The 24,161-nt window shown below is 39.7% G+C and overlaps 1 protein-coding gene across 1 annotated transcript in view; it reads left to right on the forward strand.

Annotated features, from left to right (window-relative positions):
• The first annotated feature begins 672 nt into the window (after positions 1 to 672).
• Positions 673 to 24,161, forward strand: part of LOC120541300 (paladin-like) — a 237,715-nt gene continuing 214,226 nt past the window's right edge. The window contains exon 1 of the mRNA XM_039772806.1: positions 673 to 786. The gene's annotated coding sequence lies outside the window, so the exon portion shown is untranslated. The remainder of the gene's footprint in view (positions 787 to 24,161) is intronic.

Raw genomic sequence — 24,161 nt, forward strand, 5'->3', positions numbered from 1 at the left:
ACGTCCCTTTGGATAAAAGCGGCAGCTGAGCAAATAAATGTAAATGTAAATATGAAGTATCTGTAATCAGGTTTTGAAAATGACTTTTGCCCCTAAGCTGCATATGTACTGACATTTCGACATGCTCCTGTTAACTTAAGAAAAGGATCTTTACATGCGATCACAATCTATTTAACAGTGTAATGCGATATTTAAGATCTCGCGTCTCACCCCAGGAGGCAGGCTGTCTACTGGTTAGTGGTGCTGACTTCTGTCCAGGACCCTCTGCGGTGTTTGCACTTTCTTCCCCAAATCACAAAAGCAAGGTTTCCTGTACTAATGTGTGTGTGTACTTCGTGTTCGAATGTCATCAAGTCCAGACCTGGTTCCTACATTACTTTAAATTTAGTCATAATACACTTCGTGTCGCCGCTATGTTGATAAAGTAAATCACGGAAATAAGATAAGCGATCCGATGTCTGACAGAAAACTACACACGCTCGTTTAATGTAATAAGCACGATAAGAAAGAGCGTTAGATGTGGCAAACCAAATGGGGCGTTCCAGATTTTGAAAAAAAAAATGAGAATCCGCAAATGCAGGAAGAAAACAACCGTTTATGACAGTCAGCGCAAAAAAACACCGGTATAGTCCACGAGATGCCAGACATCTTTTTCCTCCGGCGGGTAGCGCGCATGCGCCCGTGAGCGACTTCACTACTCGGCAGTGTAGACGGGATGGCAGTCGTTGGATTTTTGCAAGAATTTTTAACGGAAAGGATTAGCATTTAATCCGCACCTCCACGCAGGTAAGTGATATGAACCGATGCGTTTAATGTCGTGATACAACAGCAATGCTTAACCGCCCCGCCCTTGCCCGGAATGTGGTGCGTCGTGCGCTGTTTATTCGCGAGAGAGGAGAACGCTTAGGTGGCGCTTCGACGCTGAGTAAAGTTGAAAGAATTCTCGTCGCTCAGTGGTGACCGCCTGGCCGCTTACTTCTCGAGGAGTTCGCGCTTTGTTCACCTTTTCTTCGCGCATCAGCCCAGACGTGTAGTTACTGTCCTCAGAACGCTGTACTGTAATACACATTTTCTTTATTGTGTCTAACAGAGTTTACAAGAAGTTCTTGTAGTGGAATTGTGCAAAGCAGTGCGCTTAAATAGCGGCTACAATCTGAAGAGGAATGGAGCTGGCGCTTTTCCAGCAGTCTGCTTAGTCCTACTGGGCAGGACTGACTGCTGCGGTCAACCACCAAGGCGACCGGAGAGTTAAACGTGGAGCTTAGTAGCATCCTTCTCTCGGCCATCTGGTCTTTGAAAAGTTACCTCGAGTAACTCGAAATTGGAAACTGAAGCGCATGACGATTCCTTAAACTACGGTACTGTGTATCTTCCTGAGTCTGGTAAAGGTGGCAGGATAGTTTGAGTTTGTCGACATCTTGATCCCGTTTGAATTCGCTTTTGCGGTGCTGTCTATACAGTACTTTCTTACTTTTTTTTTTGTCATTGCTTGGGGTTTCAAGCCTCCCGTCATTGACAGATAGGTAGCGTGCTTTTGGATTATTGTGGGAGGGGACGCAAGCATCTTTTGATTTTGTCTGCTGCCATGCCATATACAAAATGATAGGGCTCTGGCTCCCTTTATACCTTTAACGAAGAAATGTTTAAGGAACTTAACGAATGACTTTAAATCTGCTGGCTTTCTGGTACAGTTAAAATAGTATTTATTTTCATTGGTATAATAATTACCCCTTATGAGTAGAATGTGCTCCCCGTAGTACTTGCAGAGAGAACTTTTATTTCAGCAAACATGAAAATTGATATGTGACTATTTTTTATATCAAAAAGATGTTCTGCATATAAAATTTTTTATATTTTTGTTTATTGTGAACATCACCCATTCTGGATAAAATGTGTTGATGTGTGTCCATACTGTAGTGTACAATTTGAGCTTAGAAAATGAGAAAATTAATGTGTGAATGGAATTGAACAGATTATCAGGAAGACTGTACATCTGCTTATGCATGCAGTTATCTAATCAGCCAATCATGTGGCTGCAGTGCAATGCATGAAATCATGCAGATAAGGGTAAGGAGCTTCAGTTAATGTTCACTTCAAAGCCTAGAATAAGGAAAAATGAGATCTCAGTGATTTCGACTGTGACTGTGGTGCCAGACAGTCTGGTTTTAGTATTTTGGTAACTGTTGATCTCCTGGGATTTTCATGCACAATTGTCTGTAGAGTTTAATCAGAATGGTGTGGACAGAAGTGACTTGTTAAGGAGAGAGGTCACAGGAGAACTGGCAGACTGGTTCAGGCTGACAGAAAGGCTATGGTAACTTACATAACAACTCTGTACACCTGTAATGAGCCAGAAAAGTAATCGGAATGTATAACATATTGAACCTTGAGGTAGACAGGCTACAACAACAGAAGACCACGTTGGGTTCAACTCCTTTCAGCCAAGAACTGAAAGCTGAGGCAGCAGTGGGCACAGATTCCCAAAACATGATAGCTGAACACTACAAAAATGTAGCCTGGTCTGATGAATCACAAATTCTGCTGAGGCGCACAGGTGACAGGGTCAGAACTTGGCATCAACAGCTGAAATCTATGTACCCAACCTGTGCCAACAGTTCAGGCTTGTGGAGGTGGTATTATGATGCAGACAATGTTTTCTTGGCACAGTTAGTTTGAGCCCATTAGTATATCATAGCCTATTTGAACATTACTCCTCACAATATACATCCCTTCGTGGCCACAGTTTACTCATCCTTTAATAGCTACTTCCTGCATGATAATACACCACATCACAAAGCAAATGCAATTTGAAACTGTTTTCTTGAACATGATACTGAGTTCAATGTTCTTCAGTTCCTTCCCAATCATCAGATTCAAATCCAATAGGGTACCTTTGGGATTTGACAGAATTGGATAATCACAGTATGAATGTGCAGCTGACATATCCACAGAAACAGAGTGATGCCATCATGTCAGCATGGGCCTGAATCTCAAAAGAATGTTTCCAACATCTTGTAGAACCCATGCCACAAAGAACTGAGGCTGCTTTGAGAGCAAAAAAATGCCCTACTCTGTATTAGTATAGCGGTCTTAATAATTTGCTTGGTGTGTGTATATGAATGCAATATTTGTTATATAGCAACTTTTGTTGAGAACATCATTCCTTATGAGTAAAATGTCACCCTCTCCTGAGGTTTAGTGGAAATCTTTGTCAAGATGGGATAGGAGATACAATCTTTGTTACTGTTGGTAGCTTCTATGGTACATGCCACCCTTTAAGAGTAAAACATGCACACACCAGCTTACTGTGTGCATGTAGAGGTAAATTTGAATTCATGAAAAGAGAAAATCTATACATATGGGGAAACATTTTCAAAAAATTTTAAGATATAAAATACTTGTTATATACGGTACATTTCATTGTATCATCCTTGTGGAGAAGAATGTGACATTAAAGTCAAGTTGAAAATGAGTTCAAAAAATTGAAGTTTACTGGAAATCTATTAGGATAATATATCTGACAAAATATTTTATTTTATATTACCTGTTGAACTAATGCAGATTAAGTGACTTGCCCGGAGTTACTTTGCTTACCTGTTATGACATTCATGAGTGTATTATGATCTAGAGTATACGTGTGTGTGTATATATTTGATTTGTATCCATTCCTTCCTTTTTTAGTGATTTTTAACACTAACAATGAACAAACTAAAAAGCGTATGTAATTAGTGAAACTAGTTTTTTAACTCTGGGAACTACAATGCACCAATTTTAATTTTTGCAGACTGCCTGTCATAATGTCTTTTTTTTGATGAAGCAGGCAAGCTTCTGAAGGTTTCATGTACCTTTCTTTCAATATTCCCCTCAGTGGTCTGTTCCACAGACATGATTTTTTCAAACCTTTTCAGTCGCACATCAGTGATCATGGGTCGTGTCAGTTGTCCACTGTCTCCTCTGTGTTGAGGTTAAGTAAATACACTGCTGCATGCCTTTTTGGGAGCATTATTTTGGTGATCTGAGTATTATCATAACTCTTAGGCATAGATTTTGGAATAGACGATGGCTTCCATTTGAATATCTGTTACGTGTACATGCCTTGATGATAACTTGATCTTTGTATTTATAATTCACTGATTTATGAACAGAGCATCATAATGGCACAGTTATTAATGCTGCAATAATACTGCTGTATTTGAATAATTGTCTGATTGCTGTTTGTGCAGAATATTCTCCCCTCGTCTAGCCCCATTGTCTGTTCTCTCAGTGTGCTGCAACTTTACACTTCCACCAAAGATATATGGGTCAAAGCAATTGGTGACTTTTAACTCCTTTGATCATTTTTGGAAAGACATCGTTTGTAGTTCTAGTTCATTAGCTCTTCTCTGTAATTTTTCTTACATTGTTTTGTCCTTTATGCAATAATGAAACGAAAACCTGTAATAATATTCCAAATGTGACCTCACAAATGTGAGAGTACTTCTATGCCCTTATCACAAGGCACCCTTCACGGCTTCAATTTGATCTTTTTGAATTTGTATATAATATATTTATTATTTTATCTAAAACATACTATTTGTTTCTATTAAATTTAATAAAGTTGAAATCTGGGAAAATCCTAATTCTGTCCTGATGCATCTATGGTGATGTAGTGACTCAGAGTATATACTGATATTAGTAATTTTATTGCATCTGAAGATTTAATAAACTTTTGTCCAATTCAGCAAGTACATCATTTTTTAAATCTATTTTTTGGTTGAAGTCTCCTAAGTGAGTAAAATGGCATTCACACATTGAAGTTTCTTGGCCTTTATACACCTTTGGATTTAAATAAAGAAGCAGGCTAAAGGTACACACAAGCTCACTATTTCCCTTCAGAAAACCTAAGCGTATGAGTATAGGCAGTAATAAAAAAATGTAATATTTATTTTTTTAACAATAATGGGTCAGATCCAGTCCCAGCAGCTTTTTGATTTGAACATGACCTTTAAACTGGGACTGTAAGTTCATATCCCAGTTCCTCCTTATTCCCTAGAAAAATTGCTCTAACCAGGGTATTGAGTCCAGTAGCTTGGAAATGAGAGCAGAATATTGTAGATTTATGTCCTTCCGCAGCCTAATAATTCTACTTCTCTTTTTGTTTCATTTCTGCTACTGTTTTTCTTTGCCTGCAACTGAGCTTGGAACCACTCTTGTAGTTTGCTTTGTTCCTTTTCCATAAATCAAGCCCATAATTGTTAGGACACTTTGAGAAAGCTAATGGTGATTACATTCTCACTTATTTTTTTCATGCTATAGCCATTCTAATGACAAACCTGTACAGTCAGCATTGATGCTCTGAAGTTTTTAAACACTAACTTATTAGTTTATAAATGTATTTTGGTGGATGTTTGTTTTGTGTAATGTATGATTTTTTTTTTTTTGTGACTTGGAGTCATACTTGCACTAGTCCGCAGACAAAGTGCAAACACTTATTGTAGTTTATGCAGATAATGAAAATAAATGAGACTTGGAAGCATTTATCGGTAAAGGGAAAGTGTATAGGTATTACTGAAGACAGAAAAAACAGGCATTATACACAGTGAGAAAGAGTGCAGAGAAAAATAAGAACTAAAGCAAGAGTAGAAAAAGCAGTGGAAATTATAATTAACACAGTAGTAATTTATCCCACATCTTGCATGAAGGTAGGTGAATAATTATCTGTCTCCTGCATTTGGTTTTGTCAGGGCACAAGTACAGTCTTCTTTGTTTTTCTTGATTCTAATGGATAACACCCGAAACCAGGCCATCAAACTGGATTCAGTTCTAGATATTGGTAATTAATGGCATAAATGGGCCTCAAGCAAGTCACTTAACCTGCTGCTGTAAGAATCATAAGTTGTATTAATTAAAAGTGTACAACAAGAAATCCATTTAATTTAAGTGGTGAAATGGTACAATTAGTACAAACGTATTCTTGTTTTTTCTGTAGTAGTTTTATTTAAATTAGATAGATAGATAGATACTTTATTAATCCCAAGGGGAAATTCACAATTATCAGTGTGGAATAGTAATACATATAATCATTGAAATTTGTTTTTTTTCTGCAGGTCCTTAAGTTTTCCTCTTTAATTCTAAAAACATGCAGGTTATTTGTCAACTGCAAAAATAAGCCAGTGTGAGTAACCATGGGGATGTTTTTGTGACTCAGTGTGCCTAGTGAGGGACTGGTGACCCCTTAAGGATTGATTGCTGCTTTGTGTTCAGTGCTGTCAGTTGCATTAAATTAATTAAGTCAATAAATCAATGTGCAGTTTATGGCCAAATCCACTTCTTCTATAAGCAGGAGTTTCTAATACTTATAGGTGACAGGGTCAAAGGCCGAGTTATAAATATGCTATTGACATCATGAGCTGATTTCTGGACTTAAGACAGAATTCATTGCATCTTCTTTACATAAACTAATTCTCAAACCTTAATCTTATTTTGAAAAGAGACACACGGCAGACAATTGCCTTCCAAGACCTATTTTTTTGCTTATTTTACATTGAATTATTTAAATTTTATTTTACATACATACATAAATACTTTCAAACTTACTCAATCCATTAATACTTGTGGGTGCTTGATCATATCTCATCAGCACTGGGAAGGTAGGGAATAAACTTGGATAAGGCTATAGTCCATTGCAGGGCTGCTCATGCAAATATCCAAAGTCATACTAGGCTGATTTAGAATCACACTTCTTTCTGATTTTTATGACAGACTATTTTGATAGTTTCATTATCAGCTCTAATATAAAATTGTTAGCCTTGTAGCCCATCTAATAATTAGATTTGTTTGGGCACTAAGATGCCATGTGTTTGTCCATTACTTAACATTCTTTTATGACATCTGATAGCAGCTCGAGTTTATGTCAGTACTTTAATTACAGCATTTAAATTCTTATGGCAGTTTTTATGACAGGCTTATTGGATTTGGTGTGCATCTTCTTCATTACCGTTCTGTCTGTTGAGTTGCAAGGCTCACCTTAAAGAGGAATCAAAGTCATTTACATTGCTCACAAACAAATATACTTGGAATTACAAAACTTAAACACTTCAGTTGTTTAGTGTTGCAGCTCTACGCTTTTGAACTATTGTGCACACAGAGTAAACAGATATGAGTTTGATGAGAACATATTGACAACATAAAAGAGACATTTTAGTATAGCTCTGTGTTAGCAACATTGACTTTAGTTGCAGCACATACATTCTATAGGTTTCGTGTATAGTTTAAACTTATATTTTGTTCTTTGAAGACAAATTGTGCAGCTTTTATTTTAACTAAAATATCCTAATACAGTTACAATTTACTGGTCCTTTTCTAGATCCAGTGGGAGGTCTTTAAAATGTATGAGACAAGCAAATTAGCAACAAGCTTTAATTAAATTGATATGTCCAGTATTTGAAGTGTTCGTTGCACCATTAATTGCTCATTAGTAAGTACATTTATGTGGTGATAATCTACAGTGAAGTAACGAAACAATGTCATTTGAGAAATAAAACTTCTGTCTTGCAGCTATTGTATAGATAAGACAAGGAATTTAGCAGTTGCAATAAACATCACCAGCATGACAGGCCTTGCTCATCTTTATTTCTGAAAAGAACATAAAATCTACAGGAACCGAAACATTTTTACTTGCAGGTGTCTTTTATGTGTTTAACTCTAAAGTGAACAGTCCAAACAGGGAATAAGATATTTTAAACCATTTAAAAAGAACGTTCTACCTGTTGTATGTTGTTGGCAAATTTGTCTCACTGTTTCATTCATTTTGTCTTAAAAAAGAACAGAGTTTCACAATTGAGCAGTTCATTCGTGTTTTGGCAAATTCTATGTAAGCAACAGCTTTACTTTAAATGCATGATCATCTAGTGTGTTGTGATGTTTTAATATTAGGATTTCTGTAGCATTATGTTTTGTGGTGAGTGCATTGAATATTTAAGGAATTGTAATTAATGTTGATTGCTACTTCAAAATGAGCTTACTAAGGTAATAGAAAAAGGCAACTCAGAAACTCTGACCTAACGATAACTGTGCTGTAGAGTCAAACCAATTCACTGTCTGAGACAATCCCATTAATGATTTACATGTAGCTGTATTTCTGCTTTGTTTGTCAGACGAGTACCTGCATGTTATCTGATGTCATCACAAAGTAATGTTTCCCCTCATTTGTACTTAATTGAATTTTTTTTTTTAGTTTTATTATTTTTAAGTCTATGCAAGCTTACATCGTAGATAAAAATACAATTAAAAATTGTCTCTTACATTCAAATTATGGCAGTGAAATAATACTGCATAAACCATGAATTCAATAAACATAAATTCTAGCATTTCCCATGGAAATCTGGTTCCTCTGCCAGGGAAATTGGGTTTGTGCCCATAGTGACGTAAAATGACTGGCTCATCAGTAAAGGCTTTTCCTTCAGCTATCTTAGCATTTCACAGCCACATAGAGTGTGATTTTCAAGAGTTTCAAGCAAATTTGCTAAAAGTTTACTATCATTGGTCTGAGTCTCAAATTATTTGGAAGCACATTAGTAAATAGTAATACAAAATGTATGGATGCATGAATAGTTAGTTTGATTTATAGTTAATCAGGGTAACAAGCCAATCCATTCTTTATGTTATTTATGACCAGAATAATGAAAATATTTGAAGAAGAATTTGGGGGGAATCAAACATTTTAGAAATGTGGCAAGGCAAAACTGGTATACTTGTACTTAATGAGAAACAGGAGGGTACAATAAGTTTCCAGGTTATAGCAATGATAGGTGTATTAAAAAGATGTTCACTTCTCGTCTGCCTTAGAGCATAGAACATTGTAACTAAACTGAAATATATGCTAATTAAAATGTTTGCAATTTGATTATATCTTACTGATATGAAAAAAATAAAATTTGTTTTATACTACCAATTTTACCTTTTTATATTATTTATTTACCTGTTTTTTAAAATCTCAAAATTTTAGCCTAATAGATTGGATCCACCATTAGGGGAAAAACAATGGGCCATTTGCCTCTCTATACAATGTAAAGGAATGAGAACCTTTAGGCAGTGATGGTCCATGTATGTTTCACAGATATATTGTTACCAGGGGAAAAATGAAAATGCTTGTGTATTTTACAAATACAATTATGAAGTGCAGAGTTATGTGTAATATTTGTAGTTGTTGATACATTTACATGTTAGTATTACGTGTGTTACAACAGTCTAATTGCTTAAATGCAGATATTTTCCATTAGACATCTTTTGGTGGAGCTGTGGAATCATTTGACTCCTGTATCCTCACCTAAAAGATAGTGTGGTTTTTATCATGTGCAAAGTTGTGTACTTAAACTTTCTATCTTTCCTAGTAACTGTCCATAGCCTATAGGGTGATTTACAACTTGTTAGCTGTCTTTCTTATCTATGCCTTTATAAGCTTAAGAATGTCTTTGTCTAGTCAGGTTGGCTTAAGAAGAATGTATAATTCACTTGCCATTCTGACTTAAAACTACTAAATTACAATAAATATGCATATATATATATATACTGTGTATATATATATATATAACACACACACCAGATCCTTTTCAGATTTACTTTGTAACATTTACTTCAAGTAATCCACAGCATCCTCTAGAGGACAGCAAATGCCAGATAAGCTACTTAGAGAGAGCCTAGGGGGTCATGGGTGGTAGGTGACGGTCCAGGCTCCCTCAAAGATAACAAGCGGTAGCACAGGATCCAGAGTTGAGAAGGCTGCAGCTGGGTTGCCCAATTAAGGTATAGTTAAAGAAAGATTGCAGTCTCCTGCCCATACGTAGTTGGGCAGACCATAAGTCTAAGTACAGAGGAAATGGACCATATTACACATTTAGGAAGGTGTGCAGTAGGCCGCTTGGAGTATGGCCCTTTATGGGCTTTTAAAGGCTAATCATGGACCCCTGAGGCTGCTAGAGGAACTTCAAGTATGGTGTCTGTGTAGCCAGAACAGGTGCACACTTGACTTAGAAGTAATTTTGGAGCTTGGCCACTACCACTCCAAGTACCACTAGGAGAGGCTTAAATTTTTTTCATTGAAAGGGACATTGTTAAGTCTAGACTCTAAAAGAGAATTTAATACCAATTGAAGATGGTGGGACAAAGAGCCCAGGGCTATGAGACCTAGAATGAGAGATGAGATATGAGAAATGGGCAAAAAGGGTGAGTGATCCTGCATAGGTTAAAACGTATTAAGTTAGGCTGGAGGCACCTGTGGTTTGATTTGCTTATCTTATGATATATATGCAATCTTCTCTCCACATTAAGTGCTTTTAAAATACACAGACATCCATCAGACATACAATACCCCAAAAAATATGGGAACACTTAAATTAAACATTGGCTCCTAATGAATGAAATAGTCAAGTGGAAAGTTTTTACTAAGTAATACTGTGTAATTTGTTGAAAACAAAATGATTTAACAGTGGCCAATGGAAACCAAAATCACCAACCCATTGAAGGCTGAATTCAACATCTCACCAAAAATCAAAGTCAAAAACTAAAATCACATGCTGATCCAACTCATGTAAATTTCAACATGGGAACTTTAGGGTGTTGTACCGTGTTAGCCATAATGAGTGTAGTGAGAAGTCAAGCAGAATGACAACTTTTATTGGCTAACTAAAAAGATTACAATATGCAAGCTTTCAAGGCAACTTAAGCCCCCCTTCTTCAGGCAAGATGTAATCTATTCACAAACAGTAAATTGAACAGCATTTCATCCTGGAATATTTATGTATGATCCTTTGGAAATGTCGATGTCTACCTAACATTAACATACTGAGGATATTGGCAGCACTTTTGCAAACATCGTAGGAGTGAGTTGAAAGATTATGTGTTAATGACTACACAGCAAGCAGGTAGTGTTTGATAAAATGAATCAGTGTCCCCCCTCTCCCCCAGGATTTTGTGATGTAAAAAAGGTTGGTAGGTGCCTAACAAAACATACAACCTGCCTACTAACAACTGCCAAAGTAACACATAAAATAGTTTATTTGTACTCATTGAAAATTGATCAGTAATACAGCATTTAATCTTGTCACTGAAATGTTTTGACTGATATTAATTTGAAACTTTGCTCCTTTACATGTTAAACTGTATGTTTTGTTTAAGATATTCAAAGTTTTGCACTATCAACCAATTATTGTCTTTGCTTTTAGATAGTCATAGTTACTACAGTAATAATGATCTTTTACATTACAGACTCTGCAGGATGAGTTATCTGTGCTTGTAGCCAAATGTACAGGTGGATCGTCGAGTTCCACAACAATATAAGAGAAGGAGGTGCATGCCCTATGCTTGCATAATAATTAGCCACATGCAGATAAAAAGCAAAACTTGAAGGAGACTGACACACCCCAAACACGAGACTCTATGAAATAATAATACTAGCGAAAGGTTTATTAATATTTACAAGACGATTCTATTTTTGTGATAGAAGAAAAAGTGCAAAATGTCAGGACAAGCAGTTTGGAGAGTCAGTGGCGCCACCTTGAAATTTCTGCCTTTAAAAGACCTAGATATTTTTTCTGCCTTTTGACTACGATTTTGGCGTTTCTGTTTTGGTTTGACAAAATCTATGATTATGTGTTTCTGACTGCCTTCTTTCTTCTTTGATATTACAGTGGTACAGTTGTTGGCACTACTGCTGTACTGTTCTGGTTACCATTTTGGCCACAATAATCTTTCCAGTATAGTTGGCTGATGTTTCCATAGCCCTCAGGGATACTTTAAAGACAGCTGCACCATTATAATCCAGTCAAAGCTAGTTCAGTTTGTCCTTCCAATTGGCTTTAATGCAGTTTACCAAGTTCAGCAAATGTCACAAACATTTCTGTGATTTTGGGGAACTCAAAGTGAAACAAAGTTGGCATTGTTCGCTCATCACTATTAATAACAGTAAACCTTTGGCATCACTGCTTAAGTGCAATTTCTGTTCTGTTTCTCTTCTTGTTCTGAACTCTGCTTTGAGGCTTGCTTTGCAATTCAGTGCTTTGCCATAGTCATTGTTCACCTTTGAACTGAATCTTCTCTAATTTTTTGTTATATGATAAACACTATCTGGGGTGGGCGTGACTCTTAACAGTATTTCAAATCCAGTACAAATACTAATTTTTGAGAATTTCTGTTCACTTGTTTGTTTTGTTCATTGCTAATGCTTTGCTTTGCCTGACAAGTATTTGAATAGTTGGTCAAGGGAATTTATTCTTTCACTCAGCTTTTCAATATAATATCTCCTCATTGTATACAGTATACTACAGTAGTTCACTGGTTCATACCATTGTTATGCCCATTCACATTCAGTTATTTTATTAGTTTGAAATAATAAAGTCAGCAGATACGATAAGACTGTTTCAAATTTTGCCATTGTAGATTAAGATGGATGTAGATACATTTTTTTTAAATACTTTCTCAAAAATGTTGCTATATGGTAACTGCACATCACTAGAAGCAGTTGCAAAAAGTCTGATCTTGTGTGAATTTTCCCATTATAGTTTTGAGGTAGCAAGAGCCATGTCAAACTAAAGTAGTTTTGTATGGACAGCACAATAAAAAAAACAAAAAAAAAAATATCACAGTGCTATGCAGTTATATGGTGCTGTAATTGACATTTGCATGGCAAAGATTCAAAGTTTTGAGAATGTTTAACAATGAAGTTCACACCATTAGACTAACATTATTCTTGTAAGTTAAGTCCACAGAATATACGAAGTAGAGTGTAGTAATGGATTTCAAAAGTTGTTCTATGAACCGGAATTTGGTCCCTAACAGGTAAGGTGGACCGCCGGGGTCCTTACCCAACCGGGATTCCCCGAACATGGAAGGACCGGGGTAGATGTATTTTTAAGACCATTTCTCCCCCATACCAATAGAGGGCAGTACCCTTTGTTCCCAGTTGGGCCACGGGTTATGAGCATAGAAGCTCAAACCTGCTGGGGCCAGTGTTCACAACTATGGATCGACTGGATACTTGCAGGGCTCTACTTGACAGCACTTTTGCCACACCTGAAAGTGCTGCTGGAAGAAGCTCATTGGGCACCTGGAGTCCTTCCGGGTGCCCTATAAAGGGAGCCAGTCACCACCACTTAATTGGCAGAGTCGGGAGGAAGAGGACAAAGCCTGAGGAGGAGTGGAGGCAGATGGACTGGTGGCAAAGAAAGGACTATGTTGGGCTCGGTGAGCCTTCTATCTTGGTGATTTGTGCATTGAACTGTAAACAAACTGAGTGTTGTGTGTGATAAAATGTGTGTCCTCCCTGTCTGTGTCAGGGTTGACATCACACAGGAAACTGTTTAGCTTAGAGGAGACATCATTTGTATTCCCTGCCTTACTTTCTGGGCAGGATGTAATCACATTCAGCAACATATTCAACATACTGGAATCCTAATATTTCAGAGGGTTTTTATTGTGTTTGTGTTGTTAACCATTAAATTTATTGTGTCATATTCAAATAATAATTGATATCATTTATCTTTAGACAATTTTCAGTTATATTATTATTATTGCACATTAATTATATGTTCTTATGTAAAGAAAATCAACACTGATAGCAGCTGTATACCAGGGAAGTCAAATTAAAGGCCTGTGGACCGAATCCAGTCCGCAGACCTTTTCAGTGCATCCTGCATCATCAATATTCAAAACATGTCCACAATGACTGTTAGTTCACTCAAAAAATTCCTATAGTATGCGCTTCATATATAGATTCTCTGCATAAATTAACTTTTACTGTTGGCATTCAAATGCCTCTACAATGGTTGTTGCATTTATGCACAGCACAACACACCGCAGCCACTAACCTGTAGTTAGACTGAAAACTGACTGCTAATAATGGCCCAACAAGAGAAATTGAAAGGAAGGTGAGATACTACTGAAATTAAAAACATTAATGTTTTTTATTAAAGGCAAAATATGTGACTCTCTCACAAAGGCAATGCTATCTCAATTTCAGACATTGCGCTTCATTCACTTTTTAAAGCTGCCAGTCCTCCTGCTGTATACCTGACTGCTGCCCACAGTTATTTTGTCTTTTCCTTTACTTGATTGTTATATGTAGAATGAGAATGCATTTGCATTTTCACTCATGTTAAACGTGATTGCAGTCTGCTTCTGTCTAACTTTGAATGTGATCTGTGTGCTGCATCACCAGTGCATTAACAGTACATCCATATTTGTTAATGAGGACAGGTGCCATCATGGTGATGCATGAAGTAATGATGGTTTAAACAGATGTTCTTTGCTTTAGCAACAAATTTTTGCCTGTGTCTGGACTGCAATGCGCCAGGCAGAGGTGCTCTTTAGTTGAACATCTGTCTTTCTTTATTTTCTTCAGGTGCAAGATTTTTTTTTTTATTTTTGTTTTACTACTATATAATTTTTTAGCAAGTGTGTCCTTTATCTTCTCTTCCACCTTTATTTTTTTCATTGGCTTGATACAGATTTTAGATACAGTATATACACACATACTGTAGTACATAGATTTAAAAAAAAAAGCAAGTGGATCATAACTGTGAATGTTGCCAGACAGCTCTGGCTTATCTGGGCATATGATTTTGGGCTGTCCAAAATTAAATCACTTTTGGGAATTTTTTTTCCTTATCTGTCTGATAGTGTAGGATTTCTGATAATTGCAAATAATTTTGCAGCAGACTTTAGATTTATTTTATGCCTATGCTCCATTTCATGACTTTTCCTGTGATTTTCATAGTCTTTGTTTACATAATCTTAGCATATCGGAGGCAGTTGGTGGTACATACCTATGAAGTGGATCACCTAATATGACATACCCAATGGCCCACTCCATCTAGTCTGTGACTGGCTCCAATAAAATAAAACAGTTGTGATTTGTCTTTATTCTTATTCGGATGCTCAGTGTACATGAGAGATGACAACCAATGTATGTTCATCTGGAAGTACAATTCATTTATGTACTGTAGTAACAAGGAATAAGGAATGCTAGTGTTTTAGAACTCACAAACTGAAGAGAAGCTCATCTGTCTAATGTCTTGTATTTTACTTGGCACAACAGATTAAAAAAAAAAGAAAAAAGTTTTGAGATTGTGGCCTAATTCGCTATATCTGTTTACCGTTTGTACAGTGGTTACTTCATCATGTACCTTGCTACTGGCTACCACAATAAGGGGGGAGCACGACTGTGTTAGAAGGTCAGCACTCAGTCTGTAAATGTGACATGGGCAGATATTTTCAGCCGTTTAAATCAACATGGTCTGGTGATGAGATCAGCAACTGCAGTGAACAAATCTGACATACCCCCTGTGTCTAAAGGTTACATAATGGGTGGAAAATGGAATGGAAGAAAATCTGTAACAAGAGTAGTAGTAATCTGGGAGGGCAAAAACTGCCTGAATTTTAATGGATAATTCACATTATTGTCAAACTGCAGACACCATCAGTTAACATCCAAGCATGTGCCTGCGGTATAGCACAATGCTGAATTATAAATTGCTTTTGACAGGATAGCTATCGTGCATACGTATGGCGTAGATTTGATGCAGAAGTATAAAGCAGCCTTTAGTTTGGTTTATGATTACAAATCTTGTTTTAGGAATATATACTGTAGAATTGATTGTATTTCTGACTGAACAGACTTTTAAACCTCTTAATTTTTCTTCACTGAAACTTGTTTGATTGTTATATTGTAACACTACTTTAGTAATACATATTTTTCAAACAAGTAAAACATTAATTAAAATAATCTCCCTCCAATGATCAAAAAGGTAAATTATGGTAGAGAAGAGCTTAATTACAAGTTTTGGTGCCTTCGTATTGAAGGGATGGGGGGCGAGAGTGTGCATAGGGCGTTATCTCCCCCGACTGCTAGATGGCAGTCTCCCAAGTAGCAGCAATGCCTCAGTTTCCTACAGGCATCATGAAAATTGGAGTTCTGTGACTCAGCCCAGTTGGGTGCTGTGGGGACTGGGGAGCACGACTTCAGGGCTTACTTGGAAGTGCTCCCAGGCTATGCTTTCAGGACACTGGAAGTACTTCCGGGAATTACTTAAAAGGAGCTGACTACCACTACTCAGGGAGCCAGAGTTGGGAGGAAGAGGGATGAAGCTTGCTGGTGGAGGAGTGAACGTGGCCAAAAAGAGAAGAAAAAGAAAAGAAGTGCTGTAAATCTTGTGCTTTGTGCTTTGTATTGTGTTTTTTCACATGGGAAATGTTTTGAGAAGAACTTCCCACAGCTGAATAGTGTTGTGCTGGAACTGGTGCCTGATGTCTACCTGCATCAGGTTTGGGGACCTAGTGCGCCACTTGGTGTCCACAAGTGGTGTAGTCATCAGGATTATTGGCTGAAGCAATGGCAGACCCAGGCCACCTTACAGAGTTGGTACAACAACAGGCTGAAGAGGTAACTTACCTATAGCTACAGCTGGCAGAATGGACAGAAGCAGATGCCCATCACGGATGAGGCCAAGGCCCCACCCAATTGCTCATCCCAGTGCATCCATGGGATGAAATGGAAATCTGTTTACTAGTATTTGAAAGAACGGCCACCTGGCAGCGATTGCCACAACACGAATGGGCACATCTAAAATTATATATAAACAGAAGAATGCAATGCGGGTACAATAACTTAGTTGAGCATATGGCATCTGACTACCCGACTCTGGAAAAAGGAAATCCACGTCTGATATGGCCTGACGATGACTTCCCGCGCTTCTTGTTACCACAAATGGTGCTCCGACCCAGAGTGACCCACCCGGTCACAGGTCTTTGATTTGTAGGGAAAGCTGAGGTGCTGGATATGCCCCAGTGGAAAACTCAGTGGAGGGAATTTTTGAAATGGTAGCAGCTGACTTTCTGCATTTGCCCTTTCAGACCAGCAGCAGTGGAATGGTATGGAGGATTTGGTCAAGCTGATCGAATGTCACTGGGCTGCCAACCTCACAGAAAGGCCAGAAGGGTGGCGTTGATTCTGTCCCACTTGACCTTTGCAGCCTGAAGCAAGAGACAGAGAGACGGAGACGCCTAACTGGAGAAGGGAGTGATCACCTCAGGCCCTGCGATGCTACCTTTGTGGGGATCCAGGCCATATGGCTGCCCACTGTCCAAAGACTGATGACTCAATGGAATGTAGATAGAAGCATGGAGAAAGCTCCAAGGAGCCCCTACACCCTGTGAGGAAAGTTAGCTTCACCCCTTCCTCTTCTACCAAAATAAGAAGCCGAGTGCCTCAAATGAGCCGTTTTTCGAGGCTGAGACCTGACTACTCCAGAACTCCTTGGGAGACCTATTTTGCTATATTGGCTAACCAGAGCCCTGGTTTTCAGTTAATTTTTCTCCTGTTAGGGCCACTGTATTTTCCTGCCAGAAGGCGTTAACTTTAAATTAGAAGAAAAGAAAAGAGAATTTAAACTGGGCGACCCAATTGACCTTCCAACTATTCTTTAGTTGTCATGGTTACAATATATGTAGAATGCAAAGTTGATTGATTTACTCACTCACTTATTCATCAACAAAACAGTATTTCTTGTTTAACTAAAAAAATACAGTTTGCCAGGTGGTACATCTACGGCAGTAGGCATCTACTAATAAAGTACAGTTTGATGTATCAGTATTTAGGGGTAAACCTCTACACGATAGAAAAATTAAATATCTCAAAAATGCTTTCACGGACTTGGTTGAAGTTTGGTAACGTTATAGAAAAAATGAACTGAAACAACAAAATGAAGTAAGAAGCTACATAATCACAATAGGATTAGGGCAGGAGTCCATGGTTGAGGAGAAACTTTGCATTCAGTTCTGTCAGTAAATGCTTTGAGTTCCATTTTCTTCTTATCTGAAATGTATTTTTTCTGTGTTTATCAGATTCATTTCAGTGCAAACATGGTTGTACCAACTTGAATTTAGATGTAAATTGAAAAATTATACTGTAGCATTTACTGAGGTGCTATGCATTTTCATTTTTCTTATAGTCACATGGGGATTTAACGTGTAAAAGCCAAGAAAAGACAAACTGCAAGCAAGAAAGACTAAACCTTGGATTTCTGAAGCCTGCTAGGTGTTTGAATTAATTGTCCAATTTCAAGGCAAAACATTAAATTTAATTTTTTAAGATACTAGGAGGAGGAAGAAAAATTAACAAAAGTATCAAAGCAATGCGAGAACAGCCATTTTACATATTGCTTCCTAATGATTAAAAGTTGCAATCTGAACAATCTGTCACTTGATCTCTCTCTGCTCTTTCAAACCAAACCTGGTAACACTTCGCAGTGTTGCCACGAAAAGGTGGAGATAAGGGATTAACAAGCCATAAATTAGTGCTCCCTTTGAGATATGTTAAAATATAGTAGTAAATGTTTAGTTATTCTTATATGGGATTAAAAGAGATCCCATAGATGTTTATTAAAAGCTCCGAATAAAAATTGTTTTTGACCGTTCCATATATTTTGGCAAAAATGGCAACAGGCAATGCCTTAGAGAGTTTTTTGGCATCAAAAGCTGTCAAACAGACTACAAATTTTGATTTTAGATTAGATTGATTTTAGTTGGATCTGTGAAGAGTGTCGACTTTTCATCCAGTTGTTGAAATTAACATTTGTAATCTATACTAATAAAAGGCAAAGCCCTGACTGACTGACTGACTGACTCACTCACTCACTCATCACTAATTCTTCAACTTCCCGTGTAGGTAGAAGGCTGAAATTGGGCAGGCTCATTCCTTACAGCTTACTTACAAAAGTTGGGCAGGTTGCATTTAGAAATTCTACGCATAATGGTCATAACTGGAACCTACTTTTTCGTCCATATACTGTAATAGCCTGCATCTCGCTCGCCGTGTGAGGATGAGTTGCGTCATCACGCCTCCCATGTAATTGAGTGCCTGCCCATATAAGGCCGTCTGTCAGCGGCAATCCAGCAGAAACACTCTGCCGCTAAATATTCACGGGTGAAGGGCTGTGCTTATGCAGACGAAGATGAGATGGTCAGGGTGGTGTCTGGCACAAACTCAGCGAAACTGTGAGAGATACTTTTAAGTGCTGGGTCTTAGCTAACATTAAATAAAGCCGTGGACATGGCACGAGATGGTACAAGCACAGCTGAGAACCTTCGATGCATGTACACCGAGCGGCTCACGTGAACTGGCTGTGAATGCATTATGCAGACAAAAAGCAACAGCTCCAAAGAGCTCTGAACAAAAACCGCATTACACAATTGAGAAGGCAGCAAAAAAATATGAAGCGAGTGATGCATACAAGCATATTCGTAAGTGCACCTACTGCGGAAACTAAGCACACGGTGGAAAAAGTCAATGTCCAGCTAAAGAAGGACAGTGTAAAAAAACCTGTGCATGCAGTGTGTCACGTCTCAGATAAAGAGGAAGACGAGCTGTTTATTGATGCAATGAGAAACAAATTGATGAATGAAACCTGTTATCTTTACAACGGCTGATGGAAATTTAACTTGAACACCACACATCCTCCAAATACGAACCTGATTGAAAGAAATAATGCTAATCAAATCCTTGATGACAGCAACAGTCATAACAGTCACAAAACAATTACATTGACAATCATGTTACGTTATTTTTAAAATGTTCCCTTTTCTTTTTCATAACTTCTTTAACACACTACCTCTCCGCTGCGAAGCGCGGGTATTTTGCTATATATATATATATATATATATATATATATATATATATATACATACACACACACACTGATCTACATACGGACGACACGCGTAGCGCAATGCGAGAGGCTTCGCCTCTAGCGCTGACATCCAAGGTTCGATTCCCGAGAGGGGGTGCAGTGAGTGAGCCCAGAAATAGGGCAAAACACGTTGCTCGCACCCCAAAAGGTGTGTATATATAATGTATGTGTGTATATATTTGTGTGTATGTGTGTATATATATATATATATATATATATATATGTATATATGTAACAGTAGGGGGTGCTATCGCTCCCTTGAACCCTCAGGTACCACGCCAAATACCAGGTAAAATAGCTACAATAAATCTTTTTATTATAATAATGTGCACTAAGCACCCTCCACTCCACACTACTCATTAAACAATCACAAATACTCAATAAACCAAACCTCCAACTCCTGGTTGCCCTCCTACCACCCAGCTCAGCTCGCCGTCTGGGAGCTCCCTTAGTCCTTTAATATACCCCGACCTGGAAATGTTCCCAATCCAACAGTCCACAAGTCCTTATTCCTTCTGGGTCAGGGTAAACAATGCTTTTCCTCACCCCAGAAGCCCGTCGCTCTTCCTGTGACAAACTTCCGGGTCATAGTGCGCAAGTGAGTCCACTGGCCTCCCGACAGCGACTCCCAGTGGCCCCCAAAGTATCCAGCAGGGCTGTGCATAAAAACTACATAGTGCATGAGGCCCTGCTGGAATTTGGGGCCCGTACATGCTCTCGAGAGACCTGGGAGTGAGGGCCGGAATATGAAACCGGCCATCCATTACAATTCCCCCCCCCCTTAGCGACGACCACTGGGGCGGAGCGTCCAGCCCCACGAGGGACGTCCTCCTCCAGGAGGACGCGTCAGTTGGGCTTTGTCTGTGTGTTCCAGGTCCCCCAGAGAACCTAGGGGGGAATGGTGTAACGGTTGTTCCTCCATTCTGTTGTCCTCCGAGGACAAGCTCACCAAACGTGTCCCGACTGACGACAGTTGTAACACTGCCGTCGTCCTCCCGGTTGTCTTCCTTCACGAGACCGAAAACATCTCGAGAATTCTGTTAACACCTCCCTTTCGTCCGTCAAGGGAGGTTTCACGGCTACCTCGCAGCTCTTGACCCGTTTTCCCATCTTGTCAGGAGACCCGCGCTTTACTTTGGGGATCTCCTGTTTACTCTGGGGCTTGGACACAGCTGGGGACTCTCTACCAGAAAGAGAGAGCCCCTTTGCTGTCTGTACGCCCGTTGATTTATGTTTTTTAGAAGGCAGTGTCATCAGCGCTGCATTGCTCCGGGTAACAGCACTGTTCAGATGTACCGGTACGATCGATACTTCCCCTGCCCCGTCTCTCATCACGCCCCACTCTCTTGTCGGGCACACTGTGCTTTGACACCCTGCTACTCATTAACCGCGGTGCCGGTTCGCACAGTGTCCCTTTATACTGTATGATACGGGCCGGACTCGCCTGTATTCCCGCATCGATCATCACTGGAGCCTCCCAACCAAAACGCTGTAAATAATCCCATATCCTTTTCAGCTGTGATTCGGCCGTCGCTTCCAACTCTTCCACTTGTTTTTTTAACGTCTGTTAATGTCTGTAATAAAGCACACACGGGCTCGAGCAATTTCTCGAAATCCCGCAGTTCAAAAATGTTATTTAATTCAGCCGGAGGTAATTTTGCTTCCGCCTTCTCCTTACCTGCCGGCCGGGAGCCAATAAGCACGTCCTCTCCGGGCACGTGTTCTGCTGGGTCTTGCAAAGGCTCTTGGGATTTGGAGTTTCTTAGTTTAGAGGGCCGGGGTGGCGCCACTGGCCGACTGCGATCCGCCTTTTCTATTTTATCGGTGGACCGTTCAGTCATGTCCCATCCCTCATTACTTTTATTTAGAGCTGGCGCTGCTTCGCCTGCCTCCCCCTTCCCCTTCAGGGAGCTCGATTCCATCGAGGAAGCGACGACCTCACCTATGTACGATAGTGGACCTTCTCCTTCCCACAATCCATCTGGGGAGATCACGTGCCCATATTCGGCGAATAGGACTGTCTCTTCCTGGTCAGTTTACACCGTGTTTTGTCTATGTCTTACCCGTCCTGCCCCAGGATAGTCCAGGTGACTATCGTCAACCAATAGGCTTAGCCCCTGAAGAATCCTAGAATGGCTCGATTTCTTCCTATTGCGGCCATCTTGCCTGGGTGTGAGGTAGGCGTCCGACTCGTCGTTTGTTTTCCGCGGCCAGGTCTCTGCAAAATAAGACAAAAAAGTCCCCGCCGCTTCGGGCATTTTTTGGCACATACCTCTGAAGTTAGATGACTTGTTCCCAGTTCATCTAGGGAGTCCGGCGTGTCCGATATCCGACAATGCTCCTGCCGTTGTGCCACTTGGTTTTGCTCGGCCCTGATCAGCGCCCTGTCCTCCTCACTCCCAGTCAGGTAAGTCCAGGACATCTCGGCTTCGGTTAGGCCTTGTACCCAGCTGGTATTGTCCTTCTTTTTTCCTGACGTCTTCCCCATCACGTAACGATGTATGGCAAGGCTTTCTAATGCAGTATCTCCTGTAGAGGGTGGCGTTTCTACCTCCGTGCTCTTGGACGGGACCTTCTTAGGGTTTTCTGCCCACACAAATTTTACAAAACAGGTCCTCTGCCAAATCGACGGCCAGAGAATCCTGCCGACTACTCCAGTGTAACAGTAGGGGGCGCTATCTCTCCCTTTAACCCTCAGGTACCACACCAAACACCAGGTAAAAGTGCTACAATAAATCTTTTTATTATAATAATGTGCCCTAAGCACCCTCCACTCCACACTACTCATTAAACAATCTCAAATACTCAATAAACCAATCCTCCAGCTCCCAGACACGTTGCCCTCTTACCACCCAGCTCAGCTCGCCATCTGGGAGCTCCCTTAGTCCTTTAATATTCCCCGACCCGGAAGTGTTCCCAATCCAACAGTCCACAAGTCCTTATTCCTTCCGGGTCAGGGTAAACAATGCTTTTCCTCACCCTGTAAGCCTGTCGCTCTTCCTGTGACGAACTTCTGGGTCATAGTGCGCAAGCGAGTCCACTGGCCTCCCGACAGTGACTCCCAGTGGCCTCCAAGGTATCCAGCAGGGCTGTGCATAAAAATTACATAGTCCATGAGGCCCTGCTGGAATTTGGGGCCCGTACATGCTCTCAGGAGAGCTCCTCCTGGTGGCCTGGGGGTGAGGGCCGGAATATGAAAACGGCCATCCATTACAGTGTATATATATATATATATATATGTATATACAGTGGTGTGAAAAACTATTTGCCCCCTTCCTGATTTCTTATTCTTTTGCATGTTTGTCACACAAAATGTTTCTGATCATCAAACACATTTAACCATTAGTCAAATATAACACAAGTAAACACAAAATGCAGTTTTTAAATGATGGTTTTATTATTTAGGGAGAAAAAATCCAAACCTACATGGCCCTGTGTGAAAAAGTAATTGCCCCCTTGTCAAAAAATAACCTAACTGTGGTGTATCACACCTGAGTTCAATTTCCGTGGCCACCCCCAGGCCTGATTACTGCCACACCTGTTTCAATCAAGAAATCACTTAAATAGGAGCTGCCTGACACAGAGAAGTAGACCAAAAGCACCTCAAAAGGTAGACATCATGCCAAGATCCAAAGAAATTCAGGAACAAATGAGAACAGAAGTAATTGAGATCTATCAGTCTGGTAAAGGTTATAAAGCCATTTCTAAAGCTTTGGGACTCCAGCGAACCACAGTGAGAGCCATTATCCACAAATGGCAAAAACATGGAACAGTGGTGAACCTTCCCTAGGAGTGGCCGGCCGACCAAAATTACCCCAAGAGCGCAGAGACGACTCATCCGAGAGGTCACAAAAGACCCCAGGACAACGTCTAAAGAACTGCAGGCCTCACTTGCCTCAATTAAGGTCAGTGTTCATGACTCCACCATAAGAAAGAGACTGGGCAAAAACGGCCTGCATGGCAGATTTCCAAGACGCAAACCACTGTTAAGCAAAAAGAACATTAGGGCTCGTCTCAATTTTGCTATGAAACATCTCAATGATTGCCCAGACTTTTGGGAAAATACCTTGTGGACTGATGAGACAAAAGTTGAACTTTTTGGAAGGCAAATGTCCTGTTACATCTGGCGTAAAAGGAACACAGCATTTCAGAAAAAGAACATCATACCAACAGTAAAATATGGTGGTGGTAGTGTGATGGTCTGGGGTCTGTTTTGCTGCTTCAGGACCTGGAAGGCTTGCTGTGATAGATGGAACCATGAATTCCACTGTCTACCAAAAAATCCTGAAGGAGAATGTCCGGCCATCTGTTCGTCAACTCAAGCTGAAGCTTTCTTGGGTGCTGCAACAGGACAATTACACAAAACACACCAGCACATCCACCTCTGAATGGCTGAAGAAAAACAAAATGAAGACTTTGGAGTGGCCTAGTCAAAGTTCTGAC

This window comes from Polypterus senegalus, chromosome 1 (genome assembly GCF_016835505.1).
Source record: "Polypterus senegalus isolate Bchr_013 chromosome 1, ASM1683550v1, whole genome shotgun sequence".
In the NCBI taxonomy this organism is placed as follows: domain Eukaryota; kingdom Metazoa; phylum Chordata; class Cladistia; order Polypteriformes; family Polypteridae; genus Polypterus; species Polypterus senegalus.